A 20,603-nucleotide genomic window follows, 5' to 3' on the forward strand; every position below is an offset into this window, starting at 1 on the left:
GATAACTATAATCATAATAAGGCTTATCGGCTACCTCACTTTTAAAAACAGTAAAGACACAGTTATCTCTGCTGGAATTAAGGGCTTTAATCCTCCTCTTGTACCCCTGCCAGCAATTTGTTCCCTTGTTCCTTTATCTTGGTGCTGATCTTTCCAAAAGATTAAAGAAATCAGACCCTGTTCCAATTACTGAGTACAAAACGGAATTATCCTAGAACAAGAACCCTCAGTAGGAAATATTTAACAACACCTGCATTCAGGATCAGATCAAGTGATTGAAAACCACTTTAGAAATACAGGTGTCCAGCTACACACCTATAATTCTAACAGTTGGAAGGATGTGGTTTAGGGATTGTGAGTTTGAGGACCACCTGTTCTACATGTGGAGACAGTTGTCTCAGAGAAGGACAAAGAAAGAAAAAGACATATCACTTTTGAACTATTTGCTAACTTTTGGGGTAAAAACACAATGATGACTAGGATTCTAAGTGGCTAGGATTTGTATATTAAAATATATTTCCATGGTAATAACATTAAAGATGTAACTGAGTGTCTTTTATTTATTCTTAATTTGAATTGAAAAAGTTATTCATTTTAATTTATGTGTAGTGGTGTGCATTTTGTATGCATGTGTGTCTGTGCACTATGTGAATGCAGAACCAAAATAGTAAAAAAGTAATGTCAGATTTCCTTGAACTGAGTTACAGATGGTTGTGGGCTGCCATGTGGGTACTGGGAACTGAACCCAGATAAATGCTCTTAACGACTGAACCATCTCTCCACCCCCACCAATTTTTAAACTTTTATTTTATTTTATGCACTTGTATGAGTCTATGTGTATATGTAGAGTTGCCCAGAGAGGCCAGGAGAAGATGTCAGATTTCTTGGAGTTGGAGTTAGAATGATTTGTGAGCTGTCAATGCATTCACTGATATGTATGCTGGGATCCAAATCATCATTTTCAAGAGCACTACTTATTCTTAACTGCTCAGCCATTTCTCCAACATTTATTTTTAAAAATTTAATTGCATCTATTTATTTGTCTATCTATGTATCTATCTATGTATCTATCTATCTATTTATCTATCTATCTATCTATCTATCTATCTATCTATCTATCTATCTATCTATCTATGTGAATATGCATGCATGTGAACACACATGTGACAAAGCATGTATGTAGAGGTCAGAGGATACTTTCTTTTTTTTAAATAAAAAATGTATTTACTTAGAAGCATTCAGAATGTCAACAAAACAGCTGCATTTTTTTTGCAATACAGAGTGGTATTAAGTTAACAGAACAATTATCTTCGTATAAGCTGCATCAGAGACAACTGAAGATGAAAAACAAAAACAAAAACAAAAAATAAAAATACACTACCGTCTCCATATATAACTAATTTGTGCTGTGCACCAATAAGAACCTGCTTTAAATTTCCATGTTGATTTACAACCCCCAGACTATACCAGGCAAGGTTAGTTAGTGGCTATTGAAAACACCACCAGTCCTGGCTGTCTAAAGACACAGTCGGTAGTGTGTTAACTATACAAAAAAAAAAAAAAAAAAAGGACACTGTACAGTTTAAAAACAAATCTTACACAGCCTTACATTTCAATTTTTTTTCTTTGAAAGGAGTGAGTTGTGTACAGGGGGGTTAAATGCTTTATAGACAAGAAAAAAAAACCGCGCTAGAACCAACTTCATCATCATCATCATCGTCATCATCATCTTCCTCATCTTGGTCTTCCTCCTCTTCCTCAGCCTCTTCATCCTCCTCATCTTCCTCTTCCTTCTTTTTCTTGCTCTTTTCAGCCTTGATGATGCCCTTCTTCGCCGCATCGGGTTTTCCTTTAGCTCTGTAGGCAGAGATATCCTTTTCGTACTTCTCCTTCAGCTTGGCAGCCTTCTTCTCCTAGGGCGGCTTCTTGTCCTCAGCGGTGTTCTTCCACATCTCCCCCAGCTTCTTCGCAACGTCCCCGATGGACAAGCCAGGGTGCTCTCCTTTGATTTGGGGGCGATACTCAGAACAGAACAAGAAAAAGGCCAAAGGGGGCCTCTTGGGTGCACTGGGGTCCTTGAACTTCTTTTTGGTCTCCCCTTTGGGGGGGATGTAGGTTTTCATTTCTCTCTCATAACGAGCCTTTGTCAGCCTTTGCCATGTCTTCAGATTTCCCCTTTTCTTTAGCAGACATGGTCTTCCACCTTTCTGAGCACCTCTTCAAGAACTTTGAGAAGTTGACAGAAGCATCCGGTTGCTTCTTTTTGTGTTCCTCCCGGCAAGTTTGCACAAAGAATGTATAGGAGGACATTTTGCCTCTCGGCTTCTTAGGATCTCTTTTGCCCATGTTTAGTTGATTTTCCTCCGCGAGGCACAGAGTCGCCCAGTGCCCGTCTGGCTCTCATTTGTCCCGGCACTGTCTCTATGGAGCTCAATGTACTGCAACCCAGAGGATACTTTCTAAGAGAGGAGTCCCTCCTTCCATCATATGTGTTCAGGTGATCAAATTCATGTTTTGACTTGAAGACAGGTAGCTTTACTTATTGAGCGATCTTTTAGGATGTCTGAGCATCATTTATAATATGAAACTCTTTGTACAAATACATTAGCACCGTTCTTGGGGAATATCATACATCCTTTTAAAGTCTGTTTTCTGCCAACAGAAACATAAGCTTTCTGAACTGACACTGAACACATTGTTAACACCAACCACCATGTCATAGCTTTTTCCTGATGGAGGGGAATGTGCTATTTGCTAAGTGAACTTAGAGGCACCCAGTGCTTTTGATAGGCATTAAAGGTAAGTGGAATGTCGAGAGTCTGGTTGAGAATCAACTATAAAGAAAGGAAGCAGGAAGAAGAATAAAAACATATTTCTTGTTTACTACATCATTTAGAATAAAAATATATACAAGCACTGTGAAACTGAGAAAGCATCTACTCTAGTTACACAGCACGGAATTCGAAATTCAGCACATCATAGGCCTGGAGAGGTGGCTCAATGTTAAGAGCACACATTGCTCTTCAAAGGACCTGAGTTAAGGTCCCAGCACCAATAATCCACAATTGCCCGGAACTCCAGCTCCAAGGTATCTGATTTTGTCTTCTGGCCTCTGGCCTCAATAGGAACCTGCACTTACATCTCTCTCTCTCTCTCTCTCTCTCTCTCTCTCTCTCTCTCTCTCTCTCTCTCTCTCTCTCTCTCTCTCTCTCTCTCTCTCTCCCCCTCTCTCTGTCTCTCTCTCCCTCTGTCTCTCTCTCTCTGTCTCTCTCTCTGTCTCTCTGTCTCTCTCTCTGTCTCTCTGTCTCTGTCTCTCTCTCTCGCGCACACACACACACCACCACCACCACCACCACCAACTACTACTACCACTACTACAATAACCCAACAAAATGAACAGCACACCAGTAACTAAAAGAACACAAAATACCAGAATATATTATTTAACTAAATTTCTTTCACTTCACTATTTGAAAATAGAACTGAGCTCACTCCAAAGGATATTTTTAAGCTTGTCTGAAAGGAAATTCCTCTTATCTTACAATGTCATATAAAATAATAAAATATTAATGACACATTGACCAATGAATTCATAAAATCATGTTCCTATTCACAGAGCACATTGAAGGAAGAATAAAGAATCAAAACAAAGAGTAAGAAGATGGGATCTGGAGAGGTATCTCATTGGTTGAGTGTGTTTGCTGCTTTTATAGAGGACCAGAGGCCAGTTGTCAGTGCCCATATCTGACAGCTCCCAGTACCTGGGACTTCAGCTCTATTTAACACCGAGGGCACCTCCCTACACTCCTATGTATACCCTCCCATATATACATAGCTAGAAATAATAAAAACACATCTTTAAAAGTATATGAATATAGTGTGCTTTGACCTATTGTTTCTGAAATGCACACTGTAAACCCAATATTGTTCATACAATACAATAGTTTCTGTCATAAACCCTCATATTGCTTGGGTTGTTCATGGTCATTAGTCCCTTTAAAGTTTGTCAACTCTTTTGTTTGTTGATGTAGTCAGTAAAGTTAAGAAGAATGACTATGTTCATTTATTTTGGATATTTAGCAAAGGTACCATGGCCATTTATGGACACTGGTTTCTTAGTCCCATCAAGAAAGATGTATTGTCTCACGCCATTAATAAGCTGATGCTGGGGCTGGGGGATGGCCCAGTTGATAAAGTGCTCTCCATGCAAGTATGAGGACTGAATTCTATCACCTAGAACACAGGTTTTAAAAAACACCCTACAAGCCTGAAACTTTTCATGTATAAGTTGACATAGTAGTATGGATCCCACTAGAGGTTCTGGAAAACAACAATTCTAGCTCTTTGCAAGCTGAGGCAGGAGAATAGCAAGCTTGGGCCAAATAATATGATCCTGTTCTCAAAAAGGAGAAAATTATATTGGTTACCTCATCAATAATATTTCATATATAAGAAATTTTATACTGTTTTATTATGTACATGTTTTGACTATAAAAATAAAATCCAAAATTGTGCACAGATGAATGGATCAATTAAACATGATAGAATGGTATATGGAGGTAATTTGGGAGTGGCTTTACTTTGAGAACTCAGAACAATTATCTGAACACTGTGCCAATAAATAATGCAGTCATCTCTCCTAGCTTATCTTGGTTGATATACTTAATCTATGGTTTACTTCACAAGCTGCTGATTTTTGAAGTGCATACACCTGAAATTTACTTTTTCAGAACTTTTTAAGAAAACGTTATATTGTTGTTGACTATAGGCTACCATATTGCACAAAAGGAGCTGTGAACAAATCCTTCCTATCAAATCCAAGTTTGCAATTTTGAATGCTATTCCCCCCATGTCCCCAACAACATCCACTTTCTGCAGCCTTAAGAAGCAAGTTTACTGTGACTCAATGAGTTCCTTTCCCCTCATAGGCTTCACATAGAAAAAAAAATTACTTCTTAATAATGACTGGAGGCTCTTTATTCATGTTGTAGTGGCTTCTTTTCTTTATCTCCTAGATGATCAAAGTGCCCTACTCTGTCCTGAAAGGTAGATGCTCTGCCTGGACAGCAAATGGACTAAAATTACCAGCATAAACTAAACATTCCATTCCTCAATAGCGTATAAGGGATGATTCTTCACTTGGGTCATCACATCCTGCTGTGGCTTCAATATTTCTGCCCCCTTTACAGGTCACACTGACTTTATTTCTCCCAAGAGTCAGTTGTTCGTGTTGTGACTATTGGTGTTTGGAGTCTTATGGCTTGTCTTTTCTTCTTAGGTCTAAAAATTAAATAAGAAATCTAGATTAAAAAAATATCTTCCATGGAGTCAGCTCTCTCTGATCATCCTTTTAAGTGGTAGGTACCCTTGTCACATGGTCCAATTCTCTGAACTTATCAGTAGCTGAAAGAGGTCTGCTGGAGGTCACAGCCTGCTGTTTTCCTGAGTGGTTAGCCTCCATATCAGCTCCTTTGCACTGGTATGCTCCGTATGACAGCGGAAACTGTATCTGAACCTGAGGTCACATGATCTTTGCCCCTTCAAGGAAAGGATAATTTGGGGATAGGGAGAAAGCTCAGTGAGTACAGTGCTTATCACATAAACATGAGGATCCAGGGTTCAACTCCCAGAACCAATGTAAAAAAAGCTGAACATGGTGCCAGGTTCTTATAATTCCAGCACTTGAAAGATGAAGAAAGATGGATCCCTGGATCTCCTGGCTAAGCCAGCCTGGCTTACTTCGCCAGCTCCAGGCCAATAAGAGAATCCATCCCAACTAACAAACTGGCCAATAAGCCATGTGGATAGTGCCTGAGGGACGATATCAAGATTGATTTCTGTCCTACAATCACACTCTTGGCTATATATGCACACACATGTGGACATCATCCCCCCATGAACATGCACACACATACACATACAAAAGGAAAGTGATAATTTAACTCTAGGAGACAAATTCATCTTGGCATTTCACCAGGGAAGTCTATGAAATTAATTTACATAAGAAAAGCCATTATTTAGTTGTTTTTCATTTCCATTTATTTATACGTGTGTGTGTGTGTGTGTGTGTGTGTGTGTGTGTGTGTGTGTGTGTGTGTGTGTGCGCGCGCGCGCGCGCGCACGCGCCTATGTTGGCAGCGGCCATACAAGGGTATGGAACCCCTTAGAGATGGAGTTATAGTCATCTGTGGAATGTTCTCCTGTTATGTGGGTATTGGTATCTTAACTTCAGCTTCCATAATTAAGCAGCAAGCACTCTTAGCCACTGAGCCGCCTCTCCAATTCTGTGAAAATCTTATTTGTATCTGGAGGTGCTGAATCTCGTGGCACTTTGAAGATATTACCCTAATGATACTTTCCAAATGATTCCTTTAAGGTTTCCATTCTTTATTTTGTCCAATGTTTACATTGCTCAATTTTCCTGTATCACCTCAATTGGGATTTTTCAAATTTCAAATGCTCAATTCAGTATCTCTTATTTTATTCTATTTTCTTCCATGTCTTTGAATATTTATACCTTATTTTATATTTTTGACTATTATCACAATTTGAATTAACACCCTTAAAATAAGAAAGTTATACACTTTCTAAAATAAGGGAAGGCTTTTGGATCATCTGACTTACTGACATTCCTACTCATTTTGATAATAGTGTGAGCCGAGATAAATGCTGTGGTAATATTACAATTTCCATAACAGTTTTAGAAGATTATTTTCCAATTCTTAGTATGTTCTGTTCTTATAATTTTCTGTATCTATTTATTTATATTTAACCACATTTTAAGTTGTGAATTAATTACAATTTTTATTTGGAAATTCAGATTGGAAGATCAGCTGAAGTCATAAGATTGCAGCTTGAATATATTCACATATCTCTGTCTTTCTGTGTGGTACCATTTCTATCTATGTTATAGCTTTAATAATTATTCTTTATTTTTGTTAGTTTATATTAATATATTGGTAATATATTAATATAATATATTAATGTGTTTCATTTTGACACTTTCATACAAGTATAGAGTTGATTATTTTCTTTTGGTTTTTCATCATTCATATTTTAAAGTTTTTCATTATGAAGATGTATTTGCTGAATACATCATTTTAAACCAGATTATCTCATGGCAGACACTGTTCAATCATACTTGAACATCTCAAGTTCTGATTGCTGTAAGGTCTGTTTAAATTGTTCAGTTTTTGTAGCCTATTGTTTTTTCAAGATCTTTTTAAGGTGTCATTTTCAAGTTGATTCTGCAATTTTATTATGATAAGGCATGTGGACAGAAGTCTTCTCCCATTTTATGCTATTTCTCTGTAATAAATAATATTTCTAGGAGAAACGGCTCAGCTTTTAAAAGCACTTTCCTTGCACCCGTGTAGGATAATTTAGAGCTGCCTCTAATTCGGTCTCCAAGGAATCCAATGCCCCCTTCTGGAATCTGACAGCATCTGCAATCACATGCACATACCTATAATCAGACACATACACACATACACATAAACAAAAATGAAAATAATTCATTTACAAAAAGGAATGATATTACCATATTCAGCTAAGCTGTAATTACATTTTTTTATTTGCTTTAAGAAATTCAACCTTTAAAAGGTTGAAAGACCTGAGACTGATGACTAATAAAAACCATTTGGATTGACTCTAAAAATATTCCCATATCTGCTTCTTCCATTCTCAGTATGAATACTACACACATAAAGCTGTATTTTTCAAATGGCCTAAAGAGATTGCATAAGCATATTTCAGTATGCTTTTGTCAAGAAAATAAGGCCACACTTCAATGCCTTAGAAAAACAATATGAATTAAGTAAGATTATCTAACATACAAACTACATTCCAAATTTCACAAGTGATCACATAGACGTTCTTCATACCCGTTGTGTGTGTGTGTGTGTGTGTGTGTGTGTGTGTGTGTGTGTGTGTGTGTGTGTGCATGTGGTGCACATGTGCTATCATTCCTCAGGAACTATGCACCTTACTTTCCAAGGCTGGGAGTTTCACTGACCTGAAGCTCACTAAGTAGGCTAGGCTTACTGGCCAGTGAGTTCCAGGGCTATGCCCCTCCCTCCCTTCCTCTGTCTCCTAGAGGCAGGGATCACAAGCTCATGCCACTATACCCCAGAACAAAGGACTTGCATTTTCTTAGTGTTGTGTTCTCAATTAATCGGATACATCGTGCCATATACTAGTGTGGCATGGTTATAGTTCAGTGGGGTTTTGTTTGTTGGTTGGTTTTTGTTTTTTTTTTTTTTTTTTTTTTTTTTTTTTTTTTTTTTTTTTGTTTTTTTGAGAAAGCATTTCACTGTGTATCCCAGGCTATCCTGAAACTTAGTTTGTTGGTCAGACTAGCCTTGAACTCACAGAGATCTGCCTGCCTCTGCCTCTGCCTCCTGAGTGCTGGAATTAAAGGCCTACTCTGTGTTTTAATCCATCAATTCCTTCCTTCTCTCAGTACATAGCCATGCATTTGATTAAATTGCTTTTATATATTTCCTTAACTCTTTAAATTATGCCTTTATATATACATATATGCACATACATATATACTTTACATATGTATTATTTGTATGTTTATTTATGTGTTAGTATACACATACATATTCACAAAATTGCTCACAGGACTACATTAAGAATACTAACTCTTACCAGATCCACATAAAATTCTTCTAAGTTCTGTGTATCTCTGTCAAGTATAAATTCAGTCATTTATGACTCTAACTATTCTGAGTCTCATGCGTACAATAACACTGGGAATCAATATTCATTGAGGTTTCTTTCTTATTAATGTATCCATCCATCTAGCATTCTGATATAGTAAAGTAGATAAGTCTTTATTTGTGGGGTTTTATTTTTTTGAGACAGGCTGTCTTGGAACTCACTATGTAGACCAAGATGGCTTCAAATTCATAGAAATCTACTTGTCTCTGCCTCTAGGGCGATGGAATTAAGCACAGCCAGTCCAGGCAACAAATCTTTCTTCAAAGCACTATTCATACACACACACACACACACACACACACACACACACACACCAAACATCTTCCTTACAGATAGTTTTTGCCTGTTTGAGCACTGTCACAGGTCAGTAATTACATTTCTTGCAAGTGATCTTCTACTCACAACTTTACAGCACTGTATTAATGCTATTAATTTTATCACTGAAGAAGTCGAGCTCCAGGTAAAAGGTGCTGATTCATGGAAAGTTTGCAGGTGCCAAATGGCAATAAGAGAAAATGGATCTTGGATTTTCATGGTCTAAAATTATAAATGGTTGTGATTGCAGATATGAAAGTTGTCTTACTGACTGTGTGCTATAAACACATCCAACCATCTTGTCTTGCAGATATGAGCCTCCATCATGCTGACTTTTGCTTGATGGGAGTGTCTTGGTTTCTTTTTATCATTGCTGTGAAAATCACCTGCAGAAAGCAACTTAAGGTAGGAAGGCTTTATTTTGGCTCACAATAGAAGAGTATGGCCCACTGTGTTGGGGAAGGCATGCAGCAGGAGGGCGACACAGATGTCAGCGGCTCACATTGTACACACAGTCAGGAAGCAGAGAGAAATAAAAGCTGATGTGCCCATCGCTTTCTCTTTTTTATTCAGTTTAGGACCCCAGTCTGTAGGCTAATTTCTAAATGGTGTTATTAAATCAAAAATACACAGCAAAATATGGGGGTGGTGGTGAAAGCCTTAGAGATCAGGGGAAAAGGAATAGCCACCCACCAACCTTCCTGTTTACTTAGGTAGTATTACATCCTTCTGACGTCTTTGATGGAGTTGAAGCCTACATAGTTATAATTATGGTTTTCCTTGGTTATCATAAAAGATAAATTACATATGAAACTTTGGACTCACAAATATGGGATAGATAGAATATTTTCTTTAATTTTGCCAAATACAAATAGACTAGATATTGTAACTGTAATTCTTCCATGATAACTGTTTTGTTATACATGATTTTACTATGTTAAAGCTAAAACTTTCCTTTTTAATTAAACAGAAAGGGGGAAATGCTGTGGAATAATGCTTTTGTACACTGGTTTAATAAAATGCTGATTGGCCAGTAGCCAGGTAGGGTAAACAGACAAGGAGAATTCTGGGAAGAGGAAGGCTGAGTCAGGAGACACCAGCCTGCTGTCCAGGGAACAGCATGTTCACAGGTGAAGCCATAGAAAACATAGGGACTTATAGATGAACAGAAATGGGCTGAGTATAAGTGCAAGAGCTAGTCAGCAGTAAGTCTGAGCTAATGACTGAGCAGTTTTAACGAATATTAAGGCTCTGTATGATTATTTTATAAAGGGCTGTTGGACTGTGAGTGAGTTATTTGTTCCAACCATGAGCCAGGATGGACACAGAAAAACTTTCAGCTGTACCAGTCCATGAGATGGTGCTGCCCATATTCAGTATGAGTCTTCATATGTCAATAAACATAATCAAAAACATTCCTCACAGATGTGCCCAGAGGCTGCTTTACTGGGTCATTCTAGGCCCTGCCAAGTCCACAATCACTATAAACCAACACAGAGAGACCGACACAAAAGTTCACAAGGTAATTATGCTAATATTACAGAGATTGTTACCCAACTGTGCAGTGGTCAGAGAAGGAAGATGTTCGGAAGAATAGAAAGGAGATCAAAGGCTGCTCTCAGCCTTCGAGCACCAAAACATACCACTTTGAAAAATTCATCTAAGTCAGTTTAACAAAAAGGAAGTAATCTTTTCACAAGTTTCAGAGCCCAAGGAAGAATAACTATTATATTATCTCTCCTTGAACTTTCTTCTTCATAATCTTGAAGGTGCTTAAAAAAAAGCCTACATCTGAAAGGGGAGTTCTTAATAAAAGAAAAGGAGACTTCAAAGATCCTTTGAATGAAGCATTACCATACTAATTACAGACCTAACATCTATCTATACAAGGGAAACTTTCAGTATGTAATAGGTCACCCAGCACCATGGAGCTGGAGGTGTGAAGCATTCAGTCTCATTCTGTTTCCAGATGTTGTGAATCTTTTTATCAGTTTCTCAATATCTTGGCCAACAAAATTCCACATCCTTTTTTAGCCACACAATACTGCCCTATAACATGCTCCATCAAACTATGAGATGGGATGGTCAGGTACCTAGGACACCTTGCAGAAACCAATGATGCACCTTTCACATATTAAACACTGAGTAATATTGTAGAACTGGAAATCAGTTATCTAGACACAGGCCTACTACAGAGTGCTTTGTTGAGACTGAAATTCACATAGCTCAGGATAGACCCAAACTTGCTATGGTATAGGATGATATTGGCCTACATACCCTCCTGCCTTGGCCTCCTGAGTTCTGGGATAACAAATGTGTTCCAGCATGTCTAACTACAGTGCAGTATGCCCACACCCACTGTGCATCGTGCTGGGGATGAAACACAGAGTTCTCATGTATGGTAGTTAAGTACTCTACCGAGTAGCTACATCCTCAATACCTAGTGTTCTTTTGTAAAAATTTCTGAAAACAAAAAACATTCACTGGAAATACTATGCTAATGTTCCTTCCTAGTCCCCCCATTTGTGCACTTGCTCAGTCACTCCTCTCCACTCTGCACCCCACACATTTTCTTTCTATACAGAACAGTATTTCCATAAACTATAAACCCAGCTAAGAAAGGAGCCTCATCTATCCTTATGGCATTATCCTCAGAGCCTTACACAGCCACTGACACATACTAAGACTTTAATGATGTATTGAATAAATGAATATTTAATAAACACACTGAGTGAATATGAGTAAGTGAATAAATAGAAAGTTAACACCAATCACAAATTCACAGGTGTATTCAAACAAAATGATTTCAATCATTCCATCCATGTATAATGAGTTTCACTTTTAACTCTACGTACCTGAGATATGGAAATTGATTGGTGATAAAACAGGGATGTGCATCTTTGATTTATTAGTGCTGTGAGATGGCTTTCTGTATGCTGTGAATATGTGTGGTTACCATTGGATAACAAATAAAGCTGTTTGGCCTATGGCAAGAAAGCTTACACCCAGGCAAGAGATCCAAGCAGAGATTCAGAGAGGATGGCATTGGGGGAGATGCCAGCCTGGCACAGGAGGAACAACGAGATGCCAGTAGAATGGTAATGCCATGGCCACGTGGCAACATATAGATTAATAGGAATGGGTTAATTTAAGACGAAAGAGCCTGCTAGCAAGAAGCTGAAGCCATAGGCCATACAGTTTGTAATTAACATAACTTCTAGTAATTATTTTATCAATGGCTGTGGGACCGCTGGTCGGAGAGATTCGCCTGAACTGCTGGGCAAGGCAGGACTGAAGAAATTTCTGACTGCAGTGCTAGGTTTGGAAAACATTTTCTCTATAGGGTCAAGGAAGTTTCAGACCCTATGAGTGATGCCTGTCTGTTGTTTGACATACAGTTTACTGTGAAAGTTTCCAGGGATGATTAGAATGAGCCCATGGATGTGTCTGTATTCTAATAACATTTTGTTTTCAACAACAGGCAGAGATACTGGAAGAAGTTGTGAGCTAATGCAAAAGAAGAGTAAGAATGTGAAAAAAGTGGAACACTTTAACATTGTTACTGAGGATGAAAAAAGGCACACAAATTCATCTTTGGCTCCCTTCCCCTCTCTTGACTATTTTATTTATATATTTTGCTCTTGAGTGGACACACAAATGCCACAGAGTACCTGTGGAGGTCAGAGGACAGGCATCTTGCAGGAGTTGGCTCTCCCATTCTACCATGTGTGTTTTGGAGATTTAACTCATGTCTTTGGGTTTGGAGACAAGCATATTTACTCATTGAGCCACCTGACTGGCAATACTAGGTATTGTTAATTGAAAGCATGTGTTTGAACTTCCAATCATCTCTAGTACTCTTTTACCATGAAGCATGACTTTTGGAGGAAATGATTCCTAATAGCAGAGTCTGGAAGTCTTGGATTAAATGGGCTTTGGGGCAGTCAGCCCCTAGACTCCTATGCAAATATGGGGCATTATGTACTTATTTACATTTTTCTTTTTTCACAGGTTGATAATAGTCTCAAAGGAGTCTATGATAACACATAATAATAAAAAAATACCAATGTATTATTAACCACCTCTCCATCAAGATTAAAAAAAAAACCCTAATGTTTGTATCTAGAAGACTTGTCTTTTCCTAATACTTCTTATAACCTAAATAGTAGGGACAAGGCAAGCAGCTGCAGTTCCTACATGGGGCCATAGTCCATGCAGCATGTCGTACAGAAAGCAGGCTTCTCCCAACATTACCAGGCATTCTCTTCTCTGCAGTGGAAATAGATTTCCCTTTAGTCGACTGGATGAGCCAGGAGATATTTTTGATGTTAACTAGTACCAGAGCTCTCAGGTGAAGGGTTCTAGAGAGAGATGAATCTGCAAATCTATGATCAATAACCATGTGGTATGCCCATATTCTCAGAGCCATATAAACTAACAGCAATAGTTATTGTTTGGTTTAGGCATTGGAATTTCCTTCCTGAGATACTCCTGAAAACACTCCCTGTCTTTTTAAATGGATTTTTTTCTTCTAAAATGAGTTTTCTATTCTATTTTAGTTCCTGGCATTGCTACATGTGTTTTCTGAAAACACATTTTGTATTTCCAAAATATGTTTGTCCTTGGGTGTGATATTTTTGTACATAAGAACTTTGAAGAGGGAAGTCTAACTCCTAGATGAGGAAGGCAATTTTCTTCATAGGGCAAAGAAACTGAATATTACTTTGCCCCTAGCAAAAAAAAAGACAAAAAGTAATGAATGTATTTTAGTGTAAATAATAATAATGATTATAATTACACCAACACCATCACTACCAATGAAGTACTCATTCTCACAGGCAGGCACTCATTATCTTTAGGAAAATATATATTTTTCTTTATTTAAAAAAAGCTTACCAAAGAAAAAGGTCAAATCTACAAATAGATTTGATTTTTTCATTTATTTCCATTGAAGAAAGAGGTCAAACAGGTCAGATAGGAAAAGAATAAAAATGCTAATGGGTGCCGAGAGCCAGCTGCCTTCACCTCCAGTATTTCCTGATTGTCTAGAAACACATGACAATCCTCTAAAGACACATTGTTGAAACTAGAAACCCACCTGCTGGATTGGTTTACCAATCCTGAAGGTTCCATAAGGGAATGCCACTATGTAAACAAAATTCACATGTGCTAAGTTTCTTTCATGCCATCAAAAAAGTACACAATAGGTTCTGGAGAAATACTTGGCATTAAGGAATGCTGGGTGCTCTTCAGAGTACTTGGGTTCAATTTCCATCACCCACATGGTCCACACACATTTTATAGCTCCAGTTCCAGGAGAACTGATGTCCTCTTCTGGCCTCTGCAGCCATCAGGCACATACATGGTGCACAGACATATATGCACACAAAATACCTATGTAGATATAATTGTTTAAAAAGTAATACAAATTATACAGCATATAAAAATTTGAAGCCCACGTGGAAGCAAAGTCAATGGAAAAAAAAACTTGAAAATTAATGGGGCTCATTTTCTTATTTTTCCTATTTAGATATCTTCTGTGTAGTGTGTTATCCATATGTCATAAAGCATTGACTATTTATTATCAAAGACAAGTAAAATACCATGCATTTGAAATTTTGTCACTGAAAATAATTACTACCATTTAGAATGAAATATTTTATAATACAAGGATAATTGCAGTATTTATGTTTATTTCAAGTTCTGAGAGCTGACACTAAGTTAAAAAGATGACTCAAATAAGATGTGTTGGCAGTGGCATCCAAAATAGTTTAAAAGTTAATTGTTACTCTGTGATTCAAGAAGAAATGTTCAAACAAAGAAATGTTCAAACACAAAATTCTCTGTACTAATGTACTGATTGGACTCAGCAATCGTTATGGAGACGATTTTAAACCACACATCAGTTCCATCAATGTTTTCCTACGCATGGATGGTGACCAAGCTGTTTTGAAATAGAATAGGAAGACCACATTTTCAGAATTGTCTCAGTTTTTGGAAGTGTACAAGGTTTATGTTATTTGGAAATATACAATATAATATGTATGCATATGTGTGTGTGTGTGTGTGTGTGTGTGTGTGTGTGTGTGTGTGTAACAGGCATGTGTGTGGATGAAAGAGACGGAAAGGACACAGACAGAGACAGAGTATAGGCACACAGGCACATGCATGCCACAGTGCATATGTGGAGGTCAGAGGACAACCTCCGCTCTTCTGCTTTTCCCCTTGTTTGAGATGGGTTCTCTAACTTGTCACTGCATATGACAAGCTAGATGTTCCATGAACTTTTAAGACTTCTCTCTTTCCTGCCTCTCATCTATGTATAGGAGTGCTGGGGTTACCACATGTGGCTTTACATGACTCTAGAGGATCTGAACTCAGGTTCCCCCCCCCCTGCGCCCCCGGCATGGTGAGTGTTTTACTTGCTGAGCCTCCTCCCCAGCCCTCAAATATTTCCTTCCCTAAGAATTCGCTGCCAGCCCTATGGCTCCATAGTGCAGAATATCTTATTTTTCTTGCAGAGGGCCTAAGCTTTGATCCTATCACCCAAGTCAGGCAACTCACAAATGCCTGTGACTCTGGCTCTAGGGGATTGCACACCATTTTCTGGCCTCCTTGGGCACTTGTGTGAATATCTACATGGAAATACACATGATTGGGTGCACATAAATAAAAAGGGAAGAATCAGTTTTTTAACAATGAGTTAGTTTATCATTCCAATTTATGTTGTCACCCAGGTGAACATATTAACAGAGCCTATTTTATTCTCAATACATTAAAGAATTATGGTAGTTTTGAGACATGTAATACTGTCCTATATCTATAGCAATCTAAAGTAAAACATCAGATGGTCTCATTGATCAGCAAATCAACTAAAGAGAAATATAATTCCACCACAGAAAAAAAGAAATCAGGTGTGTGTGTGTGTGTGTGTGTGTGTGTGTGTGTGTGTGTGTGTGTATTCATATAAAAATGGGGGGCACATGAAGAATGCCAACAAAACAATAAGAAAATGAAAATTTCCTATCAGAAATATAAGCAAAACCAAAGTTTAAGAGAAGAGACCTATGTACACTACAACCAGCCTATTCTGGATAAAGGACAACCTATACTTCCTAAGCATGCTTACTGGTGCCATTGAGGGCCATTATGTTGGGTATGCTTGTATCATGGTGCACATGGTATATGTGTGGAAATCAGAGGACAATCTCTGATGTCAGTCTTCACTTTCCAACTTGTTTGAGACAAGGTCTCCTGTTGTTCATCCCTGTGTAATTCAGACTAGCTGGTCTGTGAATTTCTGGAGATTCTCCTGTCTCTTGCCTCCAGATCAGCATAGGAGCACTAGGATTACAGATACATGTCACTGTCTGACTTTTATGTAATTGTAGAGATTAAACTCAGATACTCATGGTTGTACAATGTAAACATTCATTTTTGTTGTCAAATTGACACAATCTAGAATGAAATAGAAAAGGAATCTCAATGGAACACCGTCTAGATTAGGATGGCCTGAAGACATATCTGCAAGGAATTGCCTCAGTTACACTGATTGATGTGGGAAGGTTCACCCATTATCAGTGGCACTAAAACGCATATATTCATTCATTGTCCTCTGCTCTTGACTGTGGATATGATGTGACTAGCTTCTTCAAGTTCCTGCTGTCTTGACATGTACACAATGATGGACAATAGCTGGGAATGTGATAAAAAAAAACATATTTTCCCCCTAAGTTCCTTTCATCAGGGTATTTTATCCCAACAATGGAAAACAAAACTAACACAGAATAAATGCTTTACCTACTGGGTCATCTTTCCAGGTGCAGATCCTGAACTTTCATTTCTCTAAGCCCTAAAGGCCTCCTCACCTCCCATAAAATAGCTAGTTGAAAAACTAGCCTGGTTACCAGGAAACTATCTGGCTGTGACTTGGACTCATATACACAGATAATCATCTCCTTGTGTAGGAAGGAAGCCATAAACAAACTCATCAAGGGGAGGTATACCCCAACTCTGATAAGATGATACAGGCCAGCTGTGCGTGAATATGAGCAGGGATTCTGGAGTAGTGAACATTTGGACCGGGACAGACAGGATCTATTAGAGCTCCTTATCATGCACAGCTAGCTGAAGTTGTTTAACCTAACTGATCCACATATCCTCAGAGGACCAGAGAGATGTGAGGCAAAGCCTGAATATCCAAGGAATTGTCTATAACAAATATCCACTGGTTCAGGAGGCATCTAACTATGGGGTCCTTGATGCTAGTTCAATGTTTGAGAAAGGTTTTAAGGACTACTGCTTTAGCAAGTCCGTGTGCAGGAAAAACATGGGCAGGAAACAACTGAGAAGAGGAGTCAGGATGAGGCTCAGACTACAAGCAGCCTTTCTGGAATAATTTGTGGGTACTTCAGATAAGTTAACACCTTCTCCTATTCCAGCCCACACTCAGTAATTCTCAAAAGGCAGACCTGAGGGAAAGTCTCCAGCCTTCTCTTAGCCAGGAAGAAATATTAGTTTCTGTTGTGCTGTGTGATGTCTTTCTGTACGCTGTGAATATTTGTTGCTCTGATTGGTTGATAAATAAAGTTGTTTGGCCAATAGTGAGGCAGGATAAGGTTAGGCAGTACATTCCAACTGGAAAGAGAGGAGAAAAAAGGAGAGTGGGGTGGATGCTGTGAGCCACCACCAGGAGAAGCAAGATGTGAAAGTACTGGTAAGCCATGAAGCCACGTAGAAATGTACAGATTATTAGAAATGGGCTGAGTTAAGTTGTAAGAGCTAGCTAGTGAGAAGCCTAGCTAATAGGACATAAAAATGGTAATTAATACAAGCCTCTGTGTAATTATTTTGTAAGTGGCTGTGGACTGCGGGGCCAGGTGGGACCGGAGAAACTTATAGCTACATTTTGGAGCCTAACATTATAGCAAGAATTTCCACTCAACATCTGAGAAAGCTTTACGAAGGGGTTCTAAAATGGTGCCAAGAGCAGCTTTCTAGCTCTTGTTGCTCATGGTGGTTTGCAGTACAGAGATGCATTCCCTGGCCGTAGCAGACTTCAGGGGCAACATGGCAGACTCCTGTGATTTATGATAGGCCAGGCCACGATACAAAGAGGCTTCTCCCAGCTGCTGCCTGCTGGCCTGGGAGCACAGCCACAGGCTTAAAAACACAGGCATACTACTTAATACTGCTTCCCAGAAGTGGGGAGGTAAGCATGACTTGTTGGTACCCAGGCCATGTTGAAAAATGGAGTAGGGTGGGGCCAGCAGCCAGGAATGCTGATGCTTCAGTTCTAGCCATGCTGCAGTTTAAAGCAATGATCAGAAAAGGGTTATAGATAATAAAGAGACAGTAAAAGTAATATAAAACTAAGCCGTGTAAAGATGAAAATTACACGAAGAATCTGGATACTGCATATTATTATACTGTCTTTGAGATTTTTAACCACAGAGAGACATTTGATTGTAGAGACTACACATTTAAAACAATATGTATATTTTAAAGGTATCTTGACTTCAAAATTTATGTCTAAGGATATGCTGCTTTGGAAAAGAAGTTCTGCTTTTGTTTCCACGGAAGATGAGAACCTGTGGATTATTTCCAGGCTGATATGGTTTGATCAATCAAGATACCCTGAAAGGTTGATACGGCCTCACAGACTGCTACAAGCCAAGATTTAACTATAATTCTTCATTTTCTCAGGATCCCCATTAGATTGTCAACACTCCCAACCAGCAGAAAGTAGTATGAGAAGCTATGCACAAACTCCCAAAATATTGTTTATAAATGTTTATTTTTATTTAAAGGAGGTTGATTATAAATTCAATCTCATTCTAAAGAAGAAAAGAGGATATAGATATGATAGGATAAAAGAGTAGAATAGAGTAGAATCTTGAATCTACTTTTAAAGAGAAACAACTTGTTTAAAATGTTTTACACTGCTATGGATTTTAATTTATTGATACAAATTTAAAGTTAATTTTGTTACACTCTATATATTTCCACTCTTGTTTAATGTGCTATGTTTATGTAACTCATTTAAAATTATAATGTATAATTAAGAAATACAGATTAATGATTAGTCATCCATGATGATCAAACTTACAGTCATGTTAGTTAAGTTTTCTATATATATATATATATATATATATATATATATATATATATTAGGTAATATATATATTAGTTAGGTAATATATATATATATATATATATATATATATATATATATATATATGTGTGTGTGTGTGTGTGTGTGTGTGTGTGTATTAGTTAGGTAATCTTCAAACACTTCAGAAACCTACAGAATATGGCATTTAAAATATTTTAAGAACTTAGACTTTCCTGGTCATTGAAACATGCCTGCTCCTGGCAGCACCAATTATTTCAGAAAGGATGACAGGATCAAAGAAACTCATCATGGAGTTTGCTTTCTTTGTGGCAAAAGTTAGCCACTGGGCAAAAACGTGCCTTTGCCTCAACTGCTTTACAGGATGCTGTATAAATTGAAATTGCTGGACCCATAGGAAGGTGACCACTGAACTTGGCAAGGTGAGATGGTCCTTCACGTTCCTGCTTCACAGAAGAAACTGCCAGATATTCTATAGGACATGGGGAGAAGCAACTGATGAACTTTGCCAGAATGGGCAGAACAGTCCTTAAAATTTCCTGCTTCACTGAAAGTTATGCCAGAGACTCTAGGCCTCTAAGCTGAAGATAGATGCCCCAATGTTACAGAGGAAATTTGGATGACTGTCCAGGCAGCCTGATGTCTCTGTCATTTCTAGAACTTTGGAAGTTGCTTACAATGAACTTCCTGTTTACGTAGGTAATATTATATCCTTCTAGAGTCTTTATGGAGTTGAAGACTAGATTCTTATAATTATGGCTTTCCTTAGTCATGATAAAAGATAAATTAGATATAAAACTTTAGACTCACAAAAATAGGATAGACAGTAGAATATTTTCTAATTTTGGCAAATATAAATGGACTAGATATTGTGACTGTAATTTTTGCCTGATACCTGCTTTGTTATATGTAATTTTATTATGTTAAAGTTAAAACATTCCTTTTTGATTAGACAGAAAAGGGGAAGTGCTTTGGGATGTCTTTCTGTATGCAATGAATATATGTTGCTCTGATTGGTTGATAAATAAAGCTGTTTGACCAAAGGTAAGGCAAAATAAGATTAGGTGGTACATTACAAATGGAGAGAGAGAGAAGAAAAGAGAGTGGGGCAGACGCTGTGAGCTTCCGCCAAGAGAAACAAGACATAAAAGTACCGGTAAACCACGAAGTAACATGGCAATATATAGATTAATAGAAACGGGCTGAGTTAAGTCGTAAAAGCTAGCTAGCAAGAAGTCTGAGCCAATATGCCATAGAATTGGTACTTAATATAAGCCTCTGTGTAATTATTTTATAAGCAGTTACGGGACAACAGGGCCGGGTGGGATGGGAGAAGCTTATGGCTAGTCTTTCTCCTCATTTATTTTATTTCTTTCCTTAATATTATTACAATACCTTCATCTCATATGCAGTTTCTGTTTCTCTGATC

At 38.0% G+C, this 20,603-nt stretch overlaps 1 protein-coding gene and 1 pseudogene across 2 annotated transcripts in view; both read right to left on the minus strand.

The window, feature by feature from the left end:
- Dpp10 (dipeptidyl peptidase like 10) overlaps positions 1 to 20,603 on the minus strand; it is a 720,356-nt gene that overhangs the window by 223,683 nt on the left and 476,070 nt on the right. The gene's annotated exons all lie outside the window — the stretch shown is intronic.
- LOC102906722 (high mobility group protein B1 pseudogene) lies at positions 1,557 to 2,939 on the minus strand (annotated as a pseudogene).

Source organism: Peromyscus maniculatus, chromosome 11 (genome assembly GCF_049852395.1).
Source record: "Peromyscus maniculatus bairdii isolate BWxNUB_F1_BW_parent chromosome 11, HU_Pman_BW_mat_3.1, whole genome shotgun sequence".
Classification (NCBI taxonomy): Eukaryota; Metazoa; Chordata; class Mammalia; order Rodentia; family Cricetidae; genus Peromyscus; species Peromyscus maniculatus.